Below are 21,117 nucleotides of genomic sequence, written 5' to 3' on the forward strand. Positions count from 1 at the left end.
TGTTAAAGTTCGAACCCCAGTGTGAAGGTGGGTTAGAGGTGGGGCCTTTGGGAAGTAATAGCTTTGGATGAGGTCTTGAGTGCCAGGCCCTCATGAGGGGATTAGTGTCCTTATAGCAACAGGAAGAGAGACGAGAGCTCACTTTCCCTCTCTCCCAGCCACTTGAGGACACAGGGAGAAGACAGCAGTCTGCAAACCAGGAAAAGAGCCCTCAGTAGGAACCAGATTTTCTGACACGGCGATCTTGGAATTGCCAGCCTCCAGAACTTGTGAGAAATAAATTCCTCTTGTTTAAGACACTAAGTCTATGGTAATCAGTTACGGCAGCCCGAGCTGACTAAGACAGCTACACAACTGGTATTTTCATCTGGAATGCACAGGCTCGTAACTTCGTGCATATATGTATGTATGCTTGTGGGAGATATTTCATTTTGCAATGAAAGTTACACAAAGTCTTGTATCTGCAAAATAGCAGTATACGATGAATAAAATGTCTTAGAGTTGCATGTACTACTATGGACACTTTTGCTACAATCAAATGGAACCCAATCTGTGGGAGATGTTTAATGTTATTTAATTTAGGGAAGCAGCTTTTATTTTTTTAAACCATTCAATAGTTTTCGTCAGGGTACATTTGGACCTCCAGTATATCAATTGGATTATAGTAAAGACCTTCTAGCCTGAACCTTTTACTTTACAGATGAGGAAACTAAGTATCAACGAGAGGACAAGATTTATTTAATTCCACGTGGCCAATAATGGGCAAAGTCAAGTCATAAAACGAGCTCGTTCTATTATAACATGTAGGTTTTAATCACACTTCTACCACTAACTAGCTGCATTATTTAAGCAGGTCACTTAAACCCTCTGAGTCTCAGTTTCATCATTTGCAAAATGAGGATAATAGGTACCTACTTGATAATATCTATCTGTAAGGATTATATGAAGTGCTCTATGTGAATATTTCTAGTAAACTATAATGTGCTATACAGATTATTACTTATCTTCCTCCTCCTTCCTCCTCCTCCTCATCATCATTATCATCATCACCATTTTCTGACCCCAAACACAGTGTTTTTGCCATCATATATGGAGCTTTTGACTTTATTTTAGCAGTAGAGTCCTTTATTCAAACATAATCTTCCTTTGCCTTATCCCCGGGAGCCCTGGAAGGGCTCAGCAGAACCCTGAGGTTACAGGAAATACACTTAGAAAATGCTGTGTGTCTGTTTTCTTTTTCACAGATGGACAATATATTTACTTTTGGCTACATTTCATCTCAGACCTTCTGAAATCGAAGTAGGTAGAGATTTCTTTTCTGTTTCTAAGAATCAGCGGGAATAACTGAGACAGTCTCATGCGGAATAGGTTAAACCACACGGAACGATGTTAACAGGACAGTTAGACCTATTTAGGCTGGGCCTGCAATATTCAGAGGTCTTTCCTCTCACCCAGAGGCTTGTTAGTCAGTTCATACCTAGTCATTAAGGCCCCACGAGATCTGGCGTATACCATTCAAGGGCACCAGTGGCACAGAGAGCTCCAAAAATCCTCGTATTGATTAACCAAGGAGGGTGCGATGTGGTGAATCAAGGAATACTGTTATCACCATTGACGTTCTTCTGACATTTATGATCTCATTTAATCCTCAAACTGACCTTCTGAGGACACTAGAACTTCCCTTCCAGAATGATACATCAGAGCCTCAGAGAAGTTCACTGACCTCTCGAGCAAGAGAGCCTGGATTCAAAATAAGCTCTATCAGGTTTCAAAGCTCTTGCTCTGTTAAATCCCTGAGCCGCAGGAAAATTCATTCATCCGTTCATTCATTCATTCGCAGGAAAATTCATTCACCCAACGAAAATTACCCATTGCCACTGTGTTCAGGGCATTATATGAAAATGAAATAAATAAGTGAGGTTACATTCCATAAAATTCCAAAATAATAAAAATAATACACAGGCAAATTTATGCATGATCGGAAGCTTCTGGATTGACACGGTATTTTGAAACCTATGATAGCAATGATTTACTTGCGTGACACTATGTTTCTCGTCTTCATTCTTAGAAGTCATACACTGTCAAGTTATACCTTAGGAATCAAATGCTACCGTGGGTAAAAGATACAACAGCTTGTAGGTTTAGATAATCTTGCTAGAACTCCATGCATTTAAAAGCCTTCTAGCTACCAAATTGTGTCTGGAAATTAATTTAGTTTTATATTTGTTTTTTTTTAAATTTTTTTTATTATTTTTTTTTAATTTAGTTTTATATTTGTACATACATATGTACACTGGGACATCATCAACCTTGACACATCCAAAAACATGGTGTTTTAACTTATATAGCTACAGACAGATTGAGGTTGATAAAAAAAATAGATGTAAAATATAATTGCCTTAAAATGGACAGAGAGTAAGATTTATAGAAGGAATTCAAGGATTGGGGTCTAGATCTGACTTTTCGTCTAACTGTACATTCCCTTCCTTACCTAAGTAACTTGATTACCATTCCCTGAGAGTCCTTCTCAGCTTGCACATATGGGACTTGGGCTGGTCATGCTTAGGGACTAGTTTTAGGACTAGCAGACTATATTCTCCTACTCTGAAAGTCTCTCTCCCTTTTTCAATACATACACATTGCATGAAAAGGAAATAGAGATAATCATCAAAAAGAAAGAAAACTAAAACATTAATACCACCAAACCCCACCACTGAAAGATAACCACTTATTAAAATGATACATAGACATCCTGATATTTCCAATACTTGTCATATAACTATAGTCCATATATATTCATATATATATTAAAGCAATCTCCTCATATTGTTGGACTTTTAGAGATTCTCATTTTCAACTTGTTATTATCAAGGATGATATTATGGTAACCATATTAGTAACTATGCCTTATCATGAATATTCTATTAAGTAATTAGTATCAATTTCAAAAGATTAAATTAACAGTCAAAAGCTAATTTTAAAATACTTTTGGGGCACCTGGGTGGCTCAGTTGCGTACGCGTCTAGCTCCTGATTTCAGTTCAGGTCATGATCTCACAGGCATGAGATCTCGCCCCACGTTGGGCTCTACGCTGAGCACGGAGCCTGCTTAAGATCCCCTCTCTCCCACTCCCTCTGCCCCTCCCCCACTCGCACATGCTCACGTGTTTTCTCTCTCTCTCTCCCTAAAAACAGATCGATAGGTAAATAAATAAAATACTTTTGATATGCGACTTCTAATGGCCTTCCGGACACACTGTAAATATACATTCCCATCAGTAGGGAATGAGAATATCCTTTCCTCACACTCTTAACAAATACTCGGTGCCACTATTCTTCTTCTTATTTGCTGATATGATGATTATGATCGTCATGTAACAATATTCCTGGAATATGGTGAAGCCGTTTGATCTATAGAGCTGAATCTTTGATTAGTTACAAACATTTTCCCGAGGCGTCTTGGAAATTATCTCATCTTTTCTTCCTCAGAGATACTAATTATGAGTATATGAGGTCACCTTCATTTACTTTCCATATCCACCATTAGCTGGATATCAGTAGTTGTATACCTTTACTTTTGGAAAGAGGTTCTTGCGAATTTTTTTTACCTTTGGGGTGAGATACCTACTTTAGAGAAGATAACGATCAGTTGGCTTTGCCCAGGAAGAGGTGCACCAAGTATGTGTTCTCTCCTGGCATCTTCCTTCACGTGAGTCTAGATGTTGCCGTGGTTGGCAATTCCTCTTTATATATTTTGAAGTAGAGAGCTATTCCTATACAACTCTTTCCTTATTTTACCAAATGTGAAGATCTCTTCTTGTCTTGAGAGATTAGAAAGAATTTAAGTTTGTTAAACCTAGTACTGTCCCCTCAGTGTTTTATTATTCATAAATCCACATTTGGTATGAATACCAAATAATATACGTCCACGTTTTGTCAGGATATGTTTTCTTCTATCCTTTCAACAAAAGATAAACTTAAAAGATCTAAGTTTTGGGTAAAATTTCAAAGAAACATTCAGAAGACACGAAAATGAAACACTTAAATAACTTTCTTAAATGGAAAACTATTGTTACGCTCTTTGCACAATAGGAACTTGACATTCTTGTCAGACTGAGCCTCCTTTGCTGGTCACATACAAGCTATTCACTTGTAGCCATTCTGAGTTCTGTAATATTGCCACTTCTGAACTTTGAAAACAGGCACTTTGACATTTTGCCATTTCATCATGAGGTAGGACCTCAAACTGATCTCAATGATCTCATATAAACTTTTCTTAGGCTGATAGTGAAAATAAATCATGCATTTTTTTTTAAATTCGAAAAGTAGAATAAGAATAGTCATCATTTATACTATCTTAAATCTCACTTATTGATGAATTCTGTTTATTGCTGACCCATCACTGCTTTAGATGACCTATCCACCTCCCTTACCTATTTATTATCCTACAACCCTCAACAAAGTGTGGTATTACTTGGTTAAACCAGTTTATGGTTTGGAAATAGGTACAAGCCAACAACAAAAAAAACAACTGTCCTTCTATTTCTCAAAGCTACCTTGTCACTTACTAGACATGGTCTATTCCTCAGAACTCTAGAATTCTTATCACCTGCCATTCACATTTGAATTCGATACCTTTTCATCTCTAGCGTGAAGTCCAAACAGAGACTTCCAAGAAAAAAAGTAATATTAGAAACAGATAGCATATCTCCTATTCGAGAATTATCAAGCGGGTTTGACATATGAAGCTGGACTTCATCTAAATATCAGCTGACTATCTAGTTCTCGTTAAACACTTTCCATTTACATTCTAGGCAGAAACTTGGGATATGGTGATACCGCTCTTGCTACCCACTTTGCTCCTGCTTCCCTATGTCCTCGCCTGACAGAACCCCTTGAAACTTCGAATGTGCTATGTTTTCTCTAGCTTCCCTGCTGCTTGCTTCTGTTTTTCCCTCTGCTAGGATACTCCGATCACGTATTTCATCTTACTGCGTATTTTATCTTATTAACTTATATTGAGTCTTCAAAAGTCAGCTCAGGTGCAACATGCTCCACAAAGCCAATCCTTACCCCACCCTCACACGAGTTGGAGCAGGTGTATCTAGAGCACGTTGAGTGTCGCCCAATCACTATCCCACATTGAACATTTCCTCAGCTGTATTAGTATTCTGCACTTGATTGTGGGCTCCGTGAGAGTTATGTATGCCCAGCGCCTCAAAGAGAGCATGACTCAAAGGAGGAGCTCAGCAAATATTTGTTAAATGAGGGAATGGGGAGTAGCTATAGAAAGCGCCATGTGCCTAGGTAAATGGAAAAATTACACGAAAATTCATATTCACAAGATCTACGTAGGGTAAGCAGCACAGGTATTATTGATACAATTTTATAGAAAGGTAATCATCTCCTAAGAGATCAAGTCAGTTTGCCAATGTAATTTATTTGGTAAGTGGAAAGAGCCCTCTTTCTGTTATTTCCTTCCTTCCTTCCCTTTTTCTTTTCATTCTTTCTTTATAAATTAAAAGCCACTTTACTGAGGCATGGTTGACATACAAAAAGGTGTGAATTTTTAATGCATACAACTTTGTAAGTTGGAGAATAAATATACAACATGAAACCATTACCACAATCGATGTTAAAAACATATACGTGATCTCTAAAAGTTTCCTCCCACCTTATTTATCTATTTGTGTAGTAATAAGAATACTTAACATAACATCTACCCTCTAGGTAAAATTGTAAGTATACGTTAGAGTATTGTTAACTATAGGCACTATGTTTTACAGCAGATCTCTAGGACTTATTCATCCCGTGTAACTGAAATTTTGTACACTTTGACCAACAGCTATTTTCCCCTCCCCCAAAACCCGGTAACCACCAATCTACTCTCAGCTTCTGTGAGTTTGACTATTTCAGATTCCTCATTCGTAGAAATGAAATTGTATAGCATTTGTTCTTCTGTGACTTGTTTTACTTAGTATAATGCCTTCTGTCTAGATCCATGTTGTTGCAAATGGCAGAATTTTCTTATTTTCAAACGGTGAAAAATATTTTAGTGTATGTGTGTTCCATTTTCTTTATCCATTTATCTGTCTATAGACTCTTAGTTTATTTCCATGTTGTGGCTATTGTGAATAACGGTGCAATGAACTTGGAACGCAGACCTCTCTTTGAGATCCTGATTTTAATTCCTTTGGATACATACCCAGAAGTGGGATTGCCAGATCATATAACAGTTCCACTGAACTTTTTGAGGAAAATTTTCACAATAGCTGCACCCATTTATGTTTTAATCTTGTATGACGGTCCTGTTTTCTCCGCATCTTCACCAACACTTGTTCTCTTCATTTGTTGATAATAGCCATTCCAATGGGTGTGAGGTTTTCTGACTGTGGTTTTGATTTGCATTTCCCTGATGATTCATGATGTTGAGCACCTTTTCATATACCTGTTGGTTATTTCTGTCTTCTTTGGAGAAATGTCTATTCAGATCCTTTGCCCACTGTTAATAATTTTGTGTGTGTGTGGGGGGGCAGATACTGAGTTGGAGGAGTTCCTTATACAATTTGGATATTAACCCTTTATCTATAAGATTTGCAAAGATTTTCTCCCATTCTGTAGATTGCCTTTTTCTCTCTGTAATTGTTTCCTTTACTGTGAAGAATCTTTTCAGTTTGACATAGTCCCACTTGTCTATTTTTGCTTTTGTTGCCTGTGCTTTTGATGTCATATCCAAGAAGTCATTGCTAAGACCAATGTCAAAAAGCTTTATCTCATATTTTCTTCTCGGAGTTTTATACTTTCCAGTCATATGGATCAAGTCATTAACCCACTTTAAGTTAATTTTTGTGTATGATTTGAGATAAGAGTCCAATTTCATTCTTTGGCATGAAGGCCAGTTTTCTAACACAATTTTTTGAAGATACTAGCCTTTCCCCATTGTATATTCTTGGCATTCTTGTGAAAGATCAACTGACTATATATGCATGGGCTCACTTCTGTGCTCTCTATTGTGTTTCAATGGTTTATATGCCTGTTGATATGCCAGTAAGATATTGTTTGATTACCGAAGCTTTGTAGTATGTTTTGAAATCATGAAGTGTGATGCCTCCAGCATTGTTTTTCTTGATCAAAATTATATTCACTATTCAGTCTTTTGTGGTTCTACATAAATTTTAGGATTTTTTCCTGTTTCTGTCAAATATGTGCATAGGGTTTATATAGGGATTACATTAACTCTGTGGATTGTTTTGGGTAGGGTGGACATGCTAGCAATATTAATTCTTGCAATTATGAGCATGAAACATATTACTATTTATTTGTGTCTTTTCAAACTTTTCATACCAATGTTTCATAGTACTTCTAAGGTAGGTCTAGTGGTAATGAATTCCTTGTTTTTGTTTGTTTGGGGAAACATTTGATCTCTCCTTGGTTTTTAACAGACAGTTTTGTTGGATATATATTCTTGGTTGGCAGGTTTTTTTTTTTTTCATTCAGCATTTTGATTATATTATCTCAGTCCTTCCTGGCCTGCAACATTCCACTGAGGTATCCCTTTATTGTGTTATGGGGGTTTCCTTGTATGTGATGAATTGTTTTTCTATTGCTGCCTTCAAAATCCTCTGTCTCTGACATTTAACAATTTAATGATCATGTGTCTCAGTGTAGACTCCATTGGTTCATTCTATTTGGAAACTTTGGGGCTTCATGAATATAGATGTCCATTTCCCTCCCCCAGTTTGGGAACTTTTCAGCCATTATTTCTTTAAATAAGCTTTCTGCCAATTTCTCTTTCTGTTCTTCTGGGACTCCCATAATATATATGCTGGTTGGCTTGATAGTGTTTATTAGTCCCATAGGCTTTCCCTACTCTTTTCCATTCTGTTTTGTTTTGTTCCTCTGACTGTATAATTTCAAATAGTGTCTTGGAGTTCATGGATTCTCTTCTGCTGGAGTCTGCTGTTGAAGTTCTCTATTGAATTTTCAGTTCAGTCATTGTATTCCTCAGTTCCAGAATTTCTGTTTGGCTCTTTTTTATGGTTTTTATATCTTTGCCGCATTTGTGATTTTGCTCAGATATTTTTTACATATTTCATTGAATTGTCCATCTGTGTTCTCTTGTAGCTCACTGAGCATCATTAAGACAATTATTTTGCATTCTTTGTCAGACGATTTATAGATCTCCATTTTCTTTGTTATCTATCACTACAGCTTAATTTGTTCCTCTTAGGTTGTCATGTTTCCCTGATTCTTCATGTTCCTTATAACCTTGTGCTGGTATCTGTGCATTTGAAGAAGCAGTCACCTCTCCAATTTTTATGAACTAGTTTAGAGAGGTAAGCCCTTCACCAATCATTGCAGCCAGAGACTCTAGAGGATTTCTCAATTCTTTTCTACGGGTGTGCCGGCTCCACTCCTATCATTCCTTCCTGGGAAGGAATATTTAGGATTGTGTGCCCATTCTTGATCCCACAGAGCTGTTCCAAGTGCTTAGAGCCACCCACTCCTTTTCCTAAAGGAGTGCCCCAAAACATGGATGCTGGGGGCAAGTTCCACTTCTCTCCCTCTCTTCTGAAGGAGATGTTTTAGGGTTTTACACCTCTTCCTACCCCACAGAGCCATACTGGGTGTTGAGAGTAACCTGACCCTTTTCTCTAGGGCAGGGCAGAGATGCAGGGACAATGGGCACAATCTCCACTACTCTCCTGCCCTCCTGAAGGGGCAGTCTCAGAGTGGTGTGCCTTCTCCCAATTCTGCAGGGTGGAGGCAGCTGCTGTGGTCCAAATGCTATCTGCAGGAGCATGCACATGTCATATGTGAGGACACACAGGGTGCCATCCACAAGGGTGCATGGGAAGCCATCTCTGGTGGTACCTGGGGCACTGGCTGCAAGGTCATATGGGGCACTGACTGTGAGGGTGCATGTGGGATAGATGGCTGATGGGGTCTGCACATGGGTGGGCTGGCTAGAAGGATCTGTGAGCAGGTTAACTGACAGGGTCTGTGGGAAAGCCAGCCGTGGGATTTGCAAACTGGTCATTTTAATCCACATGTCAGTGGCCCCTGTTTGTTTTTAGCTGCCCCCAGACATTCAGCTATGCTGATTACCTCTGGATACTGGGTGAGATGAGAAAGAAGCTGGCCTCTCAAGCAATGTCTCAAAAGGTTGGGGATGTCAGACACTTCACTCAGTCTTTCCCCCACAGGAGAAATCATGGGCAGAGACAGTCTGTCTCTACAGTAATCTATGCCAGCTTGGAGGAGGGTTGATGTGGGTAAAGTGAAATGGTTCTTACTGTTTTCAGTATGGCTGTTCTTGACTTTTCTGCTCCACTAGTGTGCTGAAACCTCTCAATCATCTCTGGAACTTTCACAAAGGTGTTTCATCTGTAGATCATTGTCAAGTCAACATTTCTGGAGTGGGATGGAGTGGTGGGTAAGGTCTAGGACCTCCTGCACTGCTATCTTGATATAAAGCTGTTTCTTTATCCTGTCCTTCCATCCATCATTTCATATTCCAAATACTGCTAGACATTGGGGATACTGATACAAACAAGACACAATTTATACTTTTCAGTGGAAGCCATGGATTTATGAATAGAAAATAGTAAAAATATAGTTGTGTGGAAGATATACTGGACTATTGGGTAGGGGAAGAACACTGTGTTAGTTAAGACCCTCTGAACAGCAGATGCCAGGATGAGATTAGGTATTGAGAGATTTGTCATAGAAATGCCTATTAGGGAAAAGTAAAAGGAACAGTAGGGGCAATGGAGGGAGCCATGAGGCTATGATACAGATCGAATCCCTCTGAAGGAGAGAAGGAAGGAATGAAGGTTGAATAGACGGAGATCTCAGAGTACAGGGCAATTCTATTTCGATGAGGCCAGTGAGAAGTTGTATAACTTGCAGGAATATGCCTGCCATAGTATTTGTTCAATTCTCATTAACTGAGAGAAGACCATGGGATATGTGACCTCAGTTCAAGTGTAGTATTGGATTCAGAATGAAGCTGCTGGGACCATCTGTCAATTGTGCAACTCGGAGCAGGAGACATGATTGGCACATTTTCATAACTACCACAGACACCTTCTTTATCTGGGGGATTCACAGGAGGAAGTGAGAGACAGGGGGTATGACAGACTTATTATGTTTCAGTCAGCCAAAACAGGAGTTCCAAGAAGAAATATGATATGGTGGTGGTAGTAAAGGTGTGTGTGTGTGTGTGTGTGTGTGTGTGTGTGCATGTGTGTGTGTGGTGGGGATGGGAGGTAAAACAGACTTCTCTCCAGAAAAAAATTTATTAAATGCAACACTTGCAGACATTTTAGGCACTTATCAGTGTAATCTCTATGAGTTGTGCAATTTATAATTGAATCATTTAAATGTCTGAATGAGTTAAATCAGCGTTGCTGGATATTAATTCACCGAGCAACAGTCACTAGGATTATTATATAGCTAGGGGATGAATCTCCCATTCTCAAATATCTTTTAGAAATAGTGAGTTCAAGTAATTTTGCATGGTGTGTGTGTGTGTGTGTGTGTGTGTGTTTCCTGAAGATTTTTTTTCAGAATCTGGGATATACACATTTACATGGTGTCTCCATGAAGAAGATTTAGTATGCAGTGTGTCACAAATGTAATTGGCTGAGGAAACCTATTTCTTGCAGAGCAGCTCTTGTAAGTAGTACTCTGCAGAACATTTTGAGAAATGGTGATTTAGTTGAACAATCTCATATCACTGAAACTTTTTTCACACTTATTGAGGGAATGAGGTAGAGCCCTGGAGTATCATTTTCATAATATAGAAATTCTTTCTATGCTCTGACAGATGTATTGCATAGGAGTGGTCGAGAGCATGGGTTCTGGAATAAGGCAGAACCAAAGCGTGATCCCTGTACTTGCCCCTTACTGGCTGGGTGACTCCAGCATTCTGTGCTATGATATTCTGGGCCTCAGGGTCTGCAATGCAAAATGAGGATATTACGCATCCTTCCCTTGAAGAGTTGTTCAGAGGGTTAAATGAAAACTATGCAAATCAGCTCACACCTAGTAAGCACCTTATAAATGTTAGCTGTTATAATTAATAAACATTTCATCAGAATCCATTTCCCTAATGTGTAGAAACACTTTGAAGGAATAAGTCATCTGTATTAGCTGTGGCTCACTCTGAGATTCCTTCCTTCCTTCCTTCCTTCCTTCCTTCCTTCCTTCCTTCCTTCCTTCCTTCCTTTCAGATTCATCTCAGTATATACCGTAAGGTGGTAGAGGAGGGTGATAAGGCCAAGAAGAAAGAAGATGTTCAAGGACCCCGGAAGTTGGCAGTACTGGACTTTGATACTTGCCTTTTTGAAGACAGAACTCCTTTTAAGAGAAGCAAGGCTGTGCTTGGGCGGGAAGACTGAAGCTAAGTCATTCATCGTGAAGGGGCCCATAACAAGCAAACTGCAAGTAATGACAATATCAGGATATGAACTCATAAATATCTGGCTTCAAAAACATGTGCTTTGAAGCCAGATATTTATGAGTTCATATCCTGATATTGTCACTATTTAGTTGGATGGACTGGAGCTAGTCACTTAAAGTTTCTTGGCTTCATGTTTCTCATTGTAAAATGGACAAATAAAACTTGGGCTGTTACAAGGATCTCATGAGATAATGTATGTAAAGGGTCTAGTGCCACAGCGAATGCATAAGTGGTGCTCAGCCAATGTGAGGCTTGAAAGTTTCAGATATGGGGATTTTCATAACAATTTACATAGAATTTGAACATATCCATCAGGGCTCATTTAATCTAAATGGAAACTTTAAAAAATATCCCTTGCTGGTTTTTTATGGACTGAGAAAGACAGAAATTCAGCCAAGATGCTGAAACAGCCAAAAAAAAAAAAAAAAAAAAGAGAGAGAGAGAGAAATATATAAGGTGGAATTATGGCGTGGTACAAGCGGTGTATTTTTCTTCTCAAAACTGAGGTTGTCATTAGCGTCCGTCAGGAGTGATACCACTGTAACAAATGGGAAATGACATCTGGGGGCTTGGACTCCATTCCAATCCCTCTCCAAAAACGAATTCAGAATTGGTCTTTTAAAACAACCATACCCGGGCCCATCCTAAGAGATGCTGATTCGATTGACATGGGGCAAAGCCTGGCCTGTACTTCTTACAGGCTCTCCAGGAGATTCTAATGCACAGCCAGAATGAGAACTAGTACTGTTGTTTGCCTAGACACCTATCTCTAAGGCTTGGTAGATATGATGTGAAATCTATCTGTCCTTTGGGTGTAAACATTTTGCAGTTGTCTCTCATCTAGGCATAGTACTCTTACAAGCCCTCCTATCACTCTGCTGGGTACAGCAATTCCCTGCCAGTGCCTGTCATCACTCCACTGGGCATGATGGACTGCACCACTGCTATAACAGGCCTGGAAGTTTCTGCCAATCAGTTCCTCTCCATCAGAAAAATCACATTTGTAAAACCGTCTATGTCTGTGCTGGAATGTCGACGTTAGTAGAGCCGGGGCTTTGAATCAGGGAGGCGTATCTGTAACTGCTGCAATCCTTTGGGACTTCCGATTTCCAACACGGAAGCAGTCACAACAAGCAACCGGCACAGATGGGCAAACTCATGCAACTGCCGTCGGATGTGTTGCCAAATATGGAGGAGAAATTTCAAGTCAAACATTAGAGCATGGGAGAATTGGAATTTGAATATTTTGTTTAATGACGTCAATTCTGTTTTCACATCAGGGTTTGACAAACTTTTTTGCAAAGCTCTAGATAGTAAATATTTTAGATGTTGTGGGCCTTAGGCCTCTCTCAAAATGACTCATCTCTTCCATTGTCATGGGAAAGCAGCCATAGATGATGTATTGAAAAAATAAGCATGGCTGTTTGCCGATAAAACTTCACTTATGAAAACAAGTGGCTGGCTGCATTTGGCCCATGGGTCATAACTTGCAAACCCATGCAAGTTTATGGGTTATAGGTTTATAGGCGGACGATACTCGACTTATTTGGGGTTATTATGATCCTAGTAACGTTCACTGATGAAATAGAGTCATCTGATATCTGGGACAATAGCAATAAAAGGGTGAAGAGACTGCCATGCAGAGGAAAGCACGCTTAGCTCATCGCAGGTATGACAAGTACCTGTGAACAGGCTGATGCTAAAATGTGTAAGACATTACAGACTGATTAAAACCTCTGGACAGAGGCAGGACGTGAGAGTATCTTCAGGAATGAAGTCACTGCAATCATACTGGAAACTGTTGAGGAAATTAATTACTCTGATGACCAGGGAACAACCAGAAAATGGATGTTTGGAAAATGACTTTTTAATCCACTTACGTTTGACACTAATTTTTAAAATTTGAATTTAAAAATTGTAGGCCAACAAAGTTCATGCCGCTGCACCGAGGGTGATGTTCTGAAAGTTACAAGCACAACTTGCAGACTGAATTAGTCTGGATGAGGAAGAATCTGAGTATTATAAAAAGATTAGCCAAAAAGTACCCCGATGTTAATATTCCGAAGGTTGGGGGGGTCCTAAGGAAGGTCAGTAAATGAGCAGAAGACTTCAGCCATTCAAGGTCTTCAACATGATAGGTTTGTAAGATTTCGACCAGGTCCTATAAACTAGCTCTAAGAAGCATTTATTTGGAAATTTTCCAAACGCCTAAAGTGTGTAAGGAGAAAAGCAGAAGCTAGGAGTAGTTTTCTGCTTCCGTGCCCGAGGTATACGTGCACAGAACTGCAATATTCTCCATCGGCTGCAGAATAGTCCACAAACGTGGCCCTGCTGAGATTTGCACAATCCCCTCAAGAGCTAGCATTTAGTATCACCTGAATCTCAGAGTTCCATATCCCACATGCTTGTCTAACGGAAGTTACCAAATCAAATTCAAACTTGTGCCAGAAACACAGAATTCAATACACGTGTGCTTGGTGAATGAATGGAGGACCAGTTAGTATATCCTGAAGACATATCCCATCTTGCCAATACACTGGACCCCCTGTTAAACATTCCCTAAAGAGTTTCTCAGCCTGCTTTGGTCAACTCAACCATTCCGAGGGAACTTACAATCCTATCTGCTAAAGTGACTCCCAATGAAGTGATGCTTAACCAGGAAGGAGAGGGTGATGTGCGCTCCGAACGGGATGAAGTGTCAAATTCTGTGGGAGGCACCAGAGTTTGATACAGTGAACTCTAATAGGTCCTCCTGCCCTCATCTTCCCATTTCAATTGCCCTATAGTCTGTCTCCTAGGAAATCTTGGTTTTCTCTGATGAACTTGATGAGGGTATACTACCAAATCCTATGGGTAAAGATAAAAAGATAAAGAGTTGCCATCTGTCCTCCAACCGTGTACTACTTTGAAAAGCACATGCCAGAGAGACTTATAGGACATTAGTAAGTTACAGTGGTTTAAGAAAGGATCAGTAATATGAATTATCTTGAAATTATGATTTATTTAGAATGAGAGAACTCTGTATCATGTGATATTAAAATAGATCTTTAGGCAGAGAGCCAAGGTTGACAAGTACTGAAATCAAACCTAGGTCCCACACCTAGATGCAAAGCCAGTGTGAATAAGAGGTCATACAAATCTCAGAGTCCTCACATCCATTAAAGGCTATATAAAGGGATCATAAGATAGAGGTTGAGAGGTTTTGAGAAAAGGATTGTTGGAGAAAGACAGGAGTGTGCAATGAGTCTCATTTACTATGGGGTGGGACTGAGGGGCCTGCCCCTCACCTAAAGTCTATGGGGCAGAATTGCAATGGCACAACTTAGAGCTTAAGACATGTTCCTGACACTGGGGTGGGAATCCAGCGGGCTCAGAAAAAGCAGGGCAAGACAGATTGGAGCGAGGCGTATCAACAGTCCGAAGAAAACCGTAAAGACAGATCTCCAGTGTGAGGGCGGGATGTCACTGAAGAACGTGAGAAGAACCACAAGGTACAAGGAAAGGTTCCACCGTGGCGCCTCGGTGAGCTGGCGTGTGTCTGTACAGGCCACACAGGCGGATGGGGGAACTGCAGCCTATCTGGGTCTCGGCAGAATGCCTGGTGATGCTCCTGGAACACAACAGGAGGGGAAATCTGTGAGACGCTGCCCTAAGACTACCTCCCATTGGCCTCCTTATCATCCCTGGGAGGCTGTCACGCAACAGTTTCTCCTCACCGTCCACATCTTGATGAGGTAGGGGCTTTCTGCCATGCTCGCCCTCGGAATACAGCCGTAGACTATAAGCCCCTTTGTTTCAATGATACCACGTTTACGGTGTGGGACGGGGACCATGGAGAGCCCACATCTATGAGTAGTCTGATCCTTTAGTTATGTCACAAATAAATAATAGCTTTCTTTAGTAATGTAATAAACTCTCTGAATGTAGAATCGTATCATCGCATCTTTACCAGTTGAATGAGTCAATCCTTGGCCTTGACTTTTCTGTTGTGTATGCCTGGCCCAGGATAAGAGGGAAAGAATTAGCTTTGAATACTTTTCAGGCCCAGAGAATACTTCAGTAGTTACGCGCCGTGGTACCAGTCGAATAAGCATATGCCTATGCCACATTTTCAACTGCTTCATCTCTATTCCAAGCCCCACTTCCCAAGCAGAGACAGAGATGCAGAAACGCAAAGCAGGCAGACAAAAAGAAAACAGCCACATCCTATTTCCTGACTGAGGCCTAAGCTGGAACAGGAGCGAGAGATTCTGCCTTGAAATCACCTGGGAGCATGACACTGGACACCCATAGAGTATCTGGAAATAACCACAAATCTGTGGGAAGAACAGGTATTCAGTCAGGGGCCCAGCAAAGCAAATTTAAAGGGAAAAGTAGCAAACAAAATCAAGTTCTTATCTGTTTGCTTCCCACATGTCCCAGTAGTGCAATGCATAGCTCCTCTTTTTTGCCAAAAAGGTAGAGAAGTAATAACAATGGTTCAAAGTAATGAAGCTACCTGAGAGAAGCGGAGCTGGAGTCGACTCTGGAGAACTCTCAATTCTTTTGGAACACATTAAACTCAATAATCATGGAGTATCACGTAGATGCAGACACTGCCCTGGTGGGTGGTGAGATGCTGGGGGAGAGACAATAGGCAAGTAAAGGAACACACAAGATGAATACAGATAGCAAAAAGTGTTACGGACAAAATGAAACTGGGTGGTGGGATAGAGAGACACCTGGATGGCGCATAACTTATGTTCGGTGATCAGAGAAAGCCTCCCTGGTGAGAAGAGATTTCGGCTCAGACCTGAATACTGAGAGCGAGCCATACATGCAAAAATCCCAGGCAGAGGGAATAAACACAAAAAGTCAGGGCTCTGAGGCTCAGAGATGTAGTAAGAGGGCAGTTAGAGGAGATCTATGAATGAAGGGTGGGAGTTAATTCATTTACTCAATAAATATTTATTATCGAGCACTGACTCGATGCCAACTAATATTATATACTATGAGCATAGCACTCAAGAAAACCAAGATCTAAATTTTACTTTTATTTTAGTGTATGGGGAGGGCAACAATCAGGAAACAAACACATCTAGTATATCGATCAGGTGTGAAGAAGTGTTGTGTACAATAACTTTTTAAATGGGTGAATTAGAGGGTGATTGGTTGCTTTTTATAACGTAGATGCAGAAATACCCCGATCTATGGTGACCATTAAGCAGAGACCTGAATGAAGTGAGAAAACAAATCACATTTATCCAAGGTAAGAACTTTCTAGATACACAGAATGATGAGTACAAAGGCCCTGGGGAAGGTATGCGGTTGGCACATTCAAGGAACAGCAAGGAGGCCCAGTGCTTGGACCAGAGTAAAGCAGAGGAAGAGAGAACAAAGGAGGTAAGAAAGGCAGGCAGAAATCTCACGCAGCATCTTGTAGAATATGGTATAATTATTGGCCCTACGTGAGTAAGATGGGAATTCGCTGGATAGTTTTGTTTAGAGGGTATGATTTGATTCATATTTAAAAATTTTTTAATGTTTATTTTTGAGAGAGAGAGAGAGAGAGAGAGAGCAAGCAGGGGTGTGGCAGAGAGAGAGGGAGACACGGATTCTGAAGCAGGCTCCAGGTTCTGAGCAGTCAGCACAGAGCCCGACGCGGGGCTCGAACTCATGGACCTCGAGATCATGACCCGAGCTGAACTCAGACGCTTAACTGACTGAGCCACTCAGGCATCCCGATTTGATTCCTATTTTAAAAGGATCACTCTGGATGCTGTGTGGAGAACAGCCTGACTTGGGGAAGAATAAAATGAGGGAAACCAGAGAGCTAGTGCATTCATTCAGGTGATGGAGGCTGGGGCTGTGGGATAGTGAAGGAGGTCAGAAATAGGTTCTGAATATATTTTCAGGAAAATACTAACAGGATTTGCTGATGGATTGGATGTGAGAGTGAGAGAATGAGGTGGATCAGAGATAATGCCATGTTTCTTTTTGCCTGAGGAATCGGTAGAGTGGATGTAACCGCCTGGGGAGTACTGTTGATAGAGAAGGGGTTTCCAAAGGCCAAGGACACTCTTATGGTTAGAGGTGAAGGCAATAAAGAAAATCATGAAAGGAATCTGCAAGGCAGTAGCCAGAGAGGTAAAAGCAGAGGCAAGACAATGGTTTCCCGGAAAACAGAAGAAAGTGTCTCAAGGAATATGGGTGATCAACTGTATCAAACCTACTGAGAGGGTGAATGAGAAAGGGTCTGAAGACTGAACAGTGCATTTGTCTGTAAAAAGGGGTAGAGAAGTAGGTACTGAGTTGAGGAGCGTGTGACACTGAGTGAGTTTTGTTGTTTACTTTGTGTTTGAAGAGGGGATCCATTCCAACACGTTTGCATAATAGGAATGTGCAACAGGTGAATAGTTGATAATGCAGGAGAAAGACCCGCTGCTTCTTTTGCAGTGAAAAGCTTTTTAGTTTGATGTAGTCCCACTTATTAGTTTTTGCTTTGGCTGCTCGTGCTGTTGGCGCCATATCCAAAAAAGCCATTGCCAAGACTAAGGCCAAGGAGCTGTTCCCCATATGTTTTCTTCTAAGAGTTATTTGGTATCGGGTCTTACATTCAAGTCTTTAATCCATTTCAAGTTAATTCTGGTGAGTGGTGTAAGATCTTCAATGTTCTCACCACAAAAAAAGAACCGGTAAATTGGTAGAGTCAGTGTGGAAAACAGTATGGGAGTTCCTCAAAAAATAAAAACATAGAAATACTGTGTGGTCCAATCATTCCACCACTGGGTATTTACCCAGAGAAAGTGAAAATGCTCATTTGAAAAGATATGTGCACTGCTATGTTATTGCAGCATTACTCACAATAGCCAAGGTCTAGAAGCAACCCAAGGGTCCATCAATAGATGAATGGACAAGGAAGATGTGGTATATATACAACGGAATATCACTCAACAATAAAAAGGGTGAGATTGCGCCATCTGCGACAACATGGATGGACCTAGGGGGTATTATGCTAAGTGAAATAAATCAGGCTGAGAAAGACCAATACCATATAATTTCACTAATGTAGAATCTAAAAAGACCCAAATGAGTAAACAAACAGAAAGCAGAATCAGACCTATGAAATAGAGAGAACTGATGGTTGCCAGAAGGGAGGGGGGTGGGGGGATGGGCAAAATAGGTGAAGGGGAGAGGGAGCTACAAGCTTCCATTTACGAAATGAGTAAGTCATGGGAATAAAAGGCAGAGCATAAGGAATATAGCTAATGATGTTGTGACAGCATCGTGTGGTGTCCAATCGATATGTCATGCTCCTGAACCTAATGTAACATTGTGCACCAACTATACTCAAATAAAAAAAAAATTTTTTTTAAAGAAATGGTAATTATATGACGTGATGGAGATGTTAGCTAACACTACAGTGGTAATCATTTTGCATTACGTAGGTGTTTCAATCAAAACATGGTATACCTGCGACCCACACACTGTTAGATGGGGGGGGGCGGAAAACAGTGTCAGGAAGATAATAGGTGCTCATAAAAAGATTTGTTGAATGAATGGATGAGGAAAAAAAATGGATAAGGTGCAAAATAATAACCGAGGAAGAGAAGCATAAGCATAAAAGGACCAGAAAAAAATGCAATAGGATTTTTGGACACAGGGAGGGCCCACTTGGGGGTCCTGGCTGCGAGATCAATCTGTGTAGTTGTGTTTTTTCTTCAGTTACATTTAGCTGCTTGTGGGAAGGTGGGAAAACGAATTTAGTGATGATTGCCAGGAGTGATCACAAGTCCTGGAATGAATTCCACTACCATCTACAGGCAACATTTTGTCAATTATGAGTAATGAAAAACTCTTGGAATTCTGTTGACACCAGAGGAGATATTTAAAAAACTACTTGAAGATTATTTTAAAAATTAAAAAAAAAATGACCTAAATGACCTGAGCGAGAGTTTAAAAAGTCAGAAATAATATGGAAAGGGTAGTCCAATGACCATTCAGAAACCAGACTTCCCTCACTGCTGGGGATTAATGTAGCAAGGCCTGTAAAGGACTTGATGGTAATTGTGACTTTTGATAAAAAGCCAAGGCGTTTGGGTGCTAAGGGTCAGAGCTGTCATGGACTAGAATTAACAGTGCTGGAGTGCCCAGTCCCAAAGCAGTGGGAGCAGCTAGATTTGCTCTAAGGACTCTGTCCCTTGGCTTTGAATAGATTGTATGAAAATTGGGCAATTGGAACACATTTAAGGACCTTAGAATTGATACGGATCCTGATGATACCTGAAGGTTTCAAATCCATCTAGAAAACATATGGCTGTGGCAGAAAACACACTATCTTGCTGCACAAAACAGCTTACCTAAAAAAAAAAAAAAAATCAAAGAACTGGGCTTCAGAGTTTCTGTGAACTTGGAACCAGAAAATCAGACTATTTGCAAAAGTGTAACTTCTCCGGAATCAGAGGACATGTATGGTGGCATAGGTCGAGACATGCCCTCTAGTTTATGAGTTTCTGAAGGAAATCTACCCAAATGTATGAAAAGATTTTGAGAAGTGAGGGCTACTTACTAAATGAAATAATCTGGTGAGCTGGCCTTCAAAAGCTTACATCTTGCTCCTATGACTTTTAAGCAAACCTGCAGTCTGACAGAGTCAACTGAACTTTATTAAGCATATTGAAGACACTGTTGCCTAAGTAATGGTGAAACCATTGTATCATTTCTGCTGAATGCTAATAATGCACCTTAGGTGATGCTACGGGGTTGAACCTCGGTGGGTTCTTTAAATCTTCAGTGGATTCCTCAAATGCCTACCGATCTCTGGTTTTTTTAATTTTATTTTTATTTTTTACATTTATTTATTTTTGAGAGACAGACAGAGACAGAGCACAAGTGGCGGAGGGACAGAGATAGAAGGAGACACAGAATGTGACGCAGGTTCCAGGCTCTGAGCTGTCAGCACAGAGTCGACGCGGGGCTCGAACTCACGAACCGTGAGATCATGACCCGAGCCGAAGTCGGATGCTTCACCGACGGAGCCACCCAGGCGCCCCTACCGATCTCTCTTTGAAGCAAGTGACAGGGAATGGGCTAGGGATGTCTCAGAACTCAGAATGCCATGACACTTGCTAAGAACCCCCACAGACCCCAAGACCGCAAACAATCAAAACACAAGATGCAGGAGGAGAGACACGCGCGGCATTCCGTTCATTCATTCACGCTTCCAGTGGGCATGTTTTCAGGAATCACTGTTTGCCAACTGCTAAGCTAGCAGCTGATGAAAGAAGGCAGACTCCCCAAATTACTTATCAGCCTCCCATTATTTACCTTTTGCTTTTCTTTTTATTACCAACAAATGCTTAAAATAAGCTCTTTCTACCACTATGTGATGCTAGGGTCAGCAGTTAAATAGATGTTTTTTTTCTGCCTAACACTGTAATATTTTTTCTAATCATAATCAATGGAAGATCAGATCAATGGAAGGAAAGCAATAGTCAGTAATGGCTCAGCGCTGCTCTCGATACTCCAACAAAGGCACAGCTAAAGAAAATGCCCAAATAATGGAGTCTTGTGTTCATTGCATTTACAGCTTTAATGGCCTATCTTAAAATTAAGGCTTGGATAGAACAGTCTTAGCCTTTAAACGTTGAAGAGCAGACTGATCAGACCCAT

Source organism: Panthera tigris, chromosome X (genome assembly GCF_018350195.1).
Source record: "Panthera tigris isolate Pti1 chromosome X, P.tigris_Pti1_mat1.1, whole genome shotgun sequence".
In the NCBI taxonomy this organism is placed as follows: domain Eukaryota; kingdom Metazoa; phylum Chordata; class Mammalia; order Carnivora; family Felidae; genus Panthera; species Panthera tigris.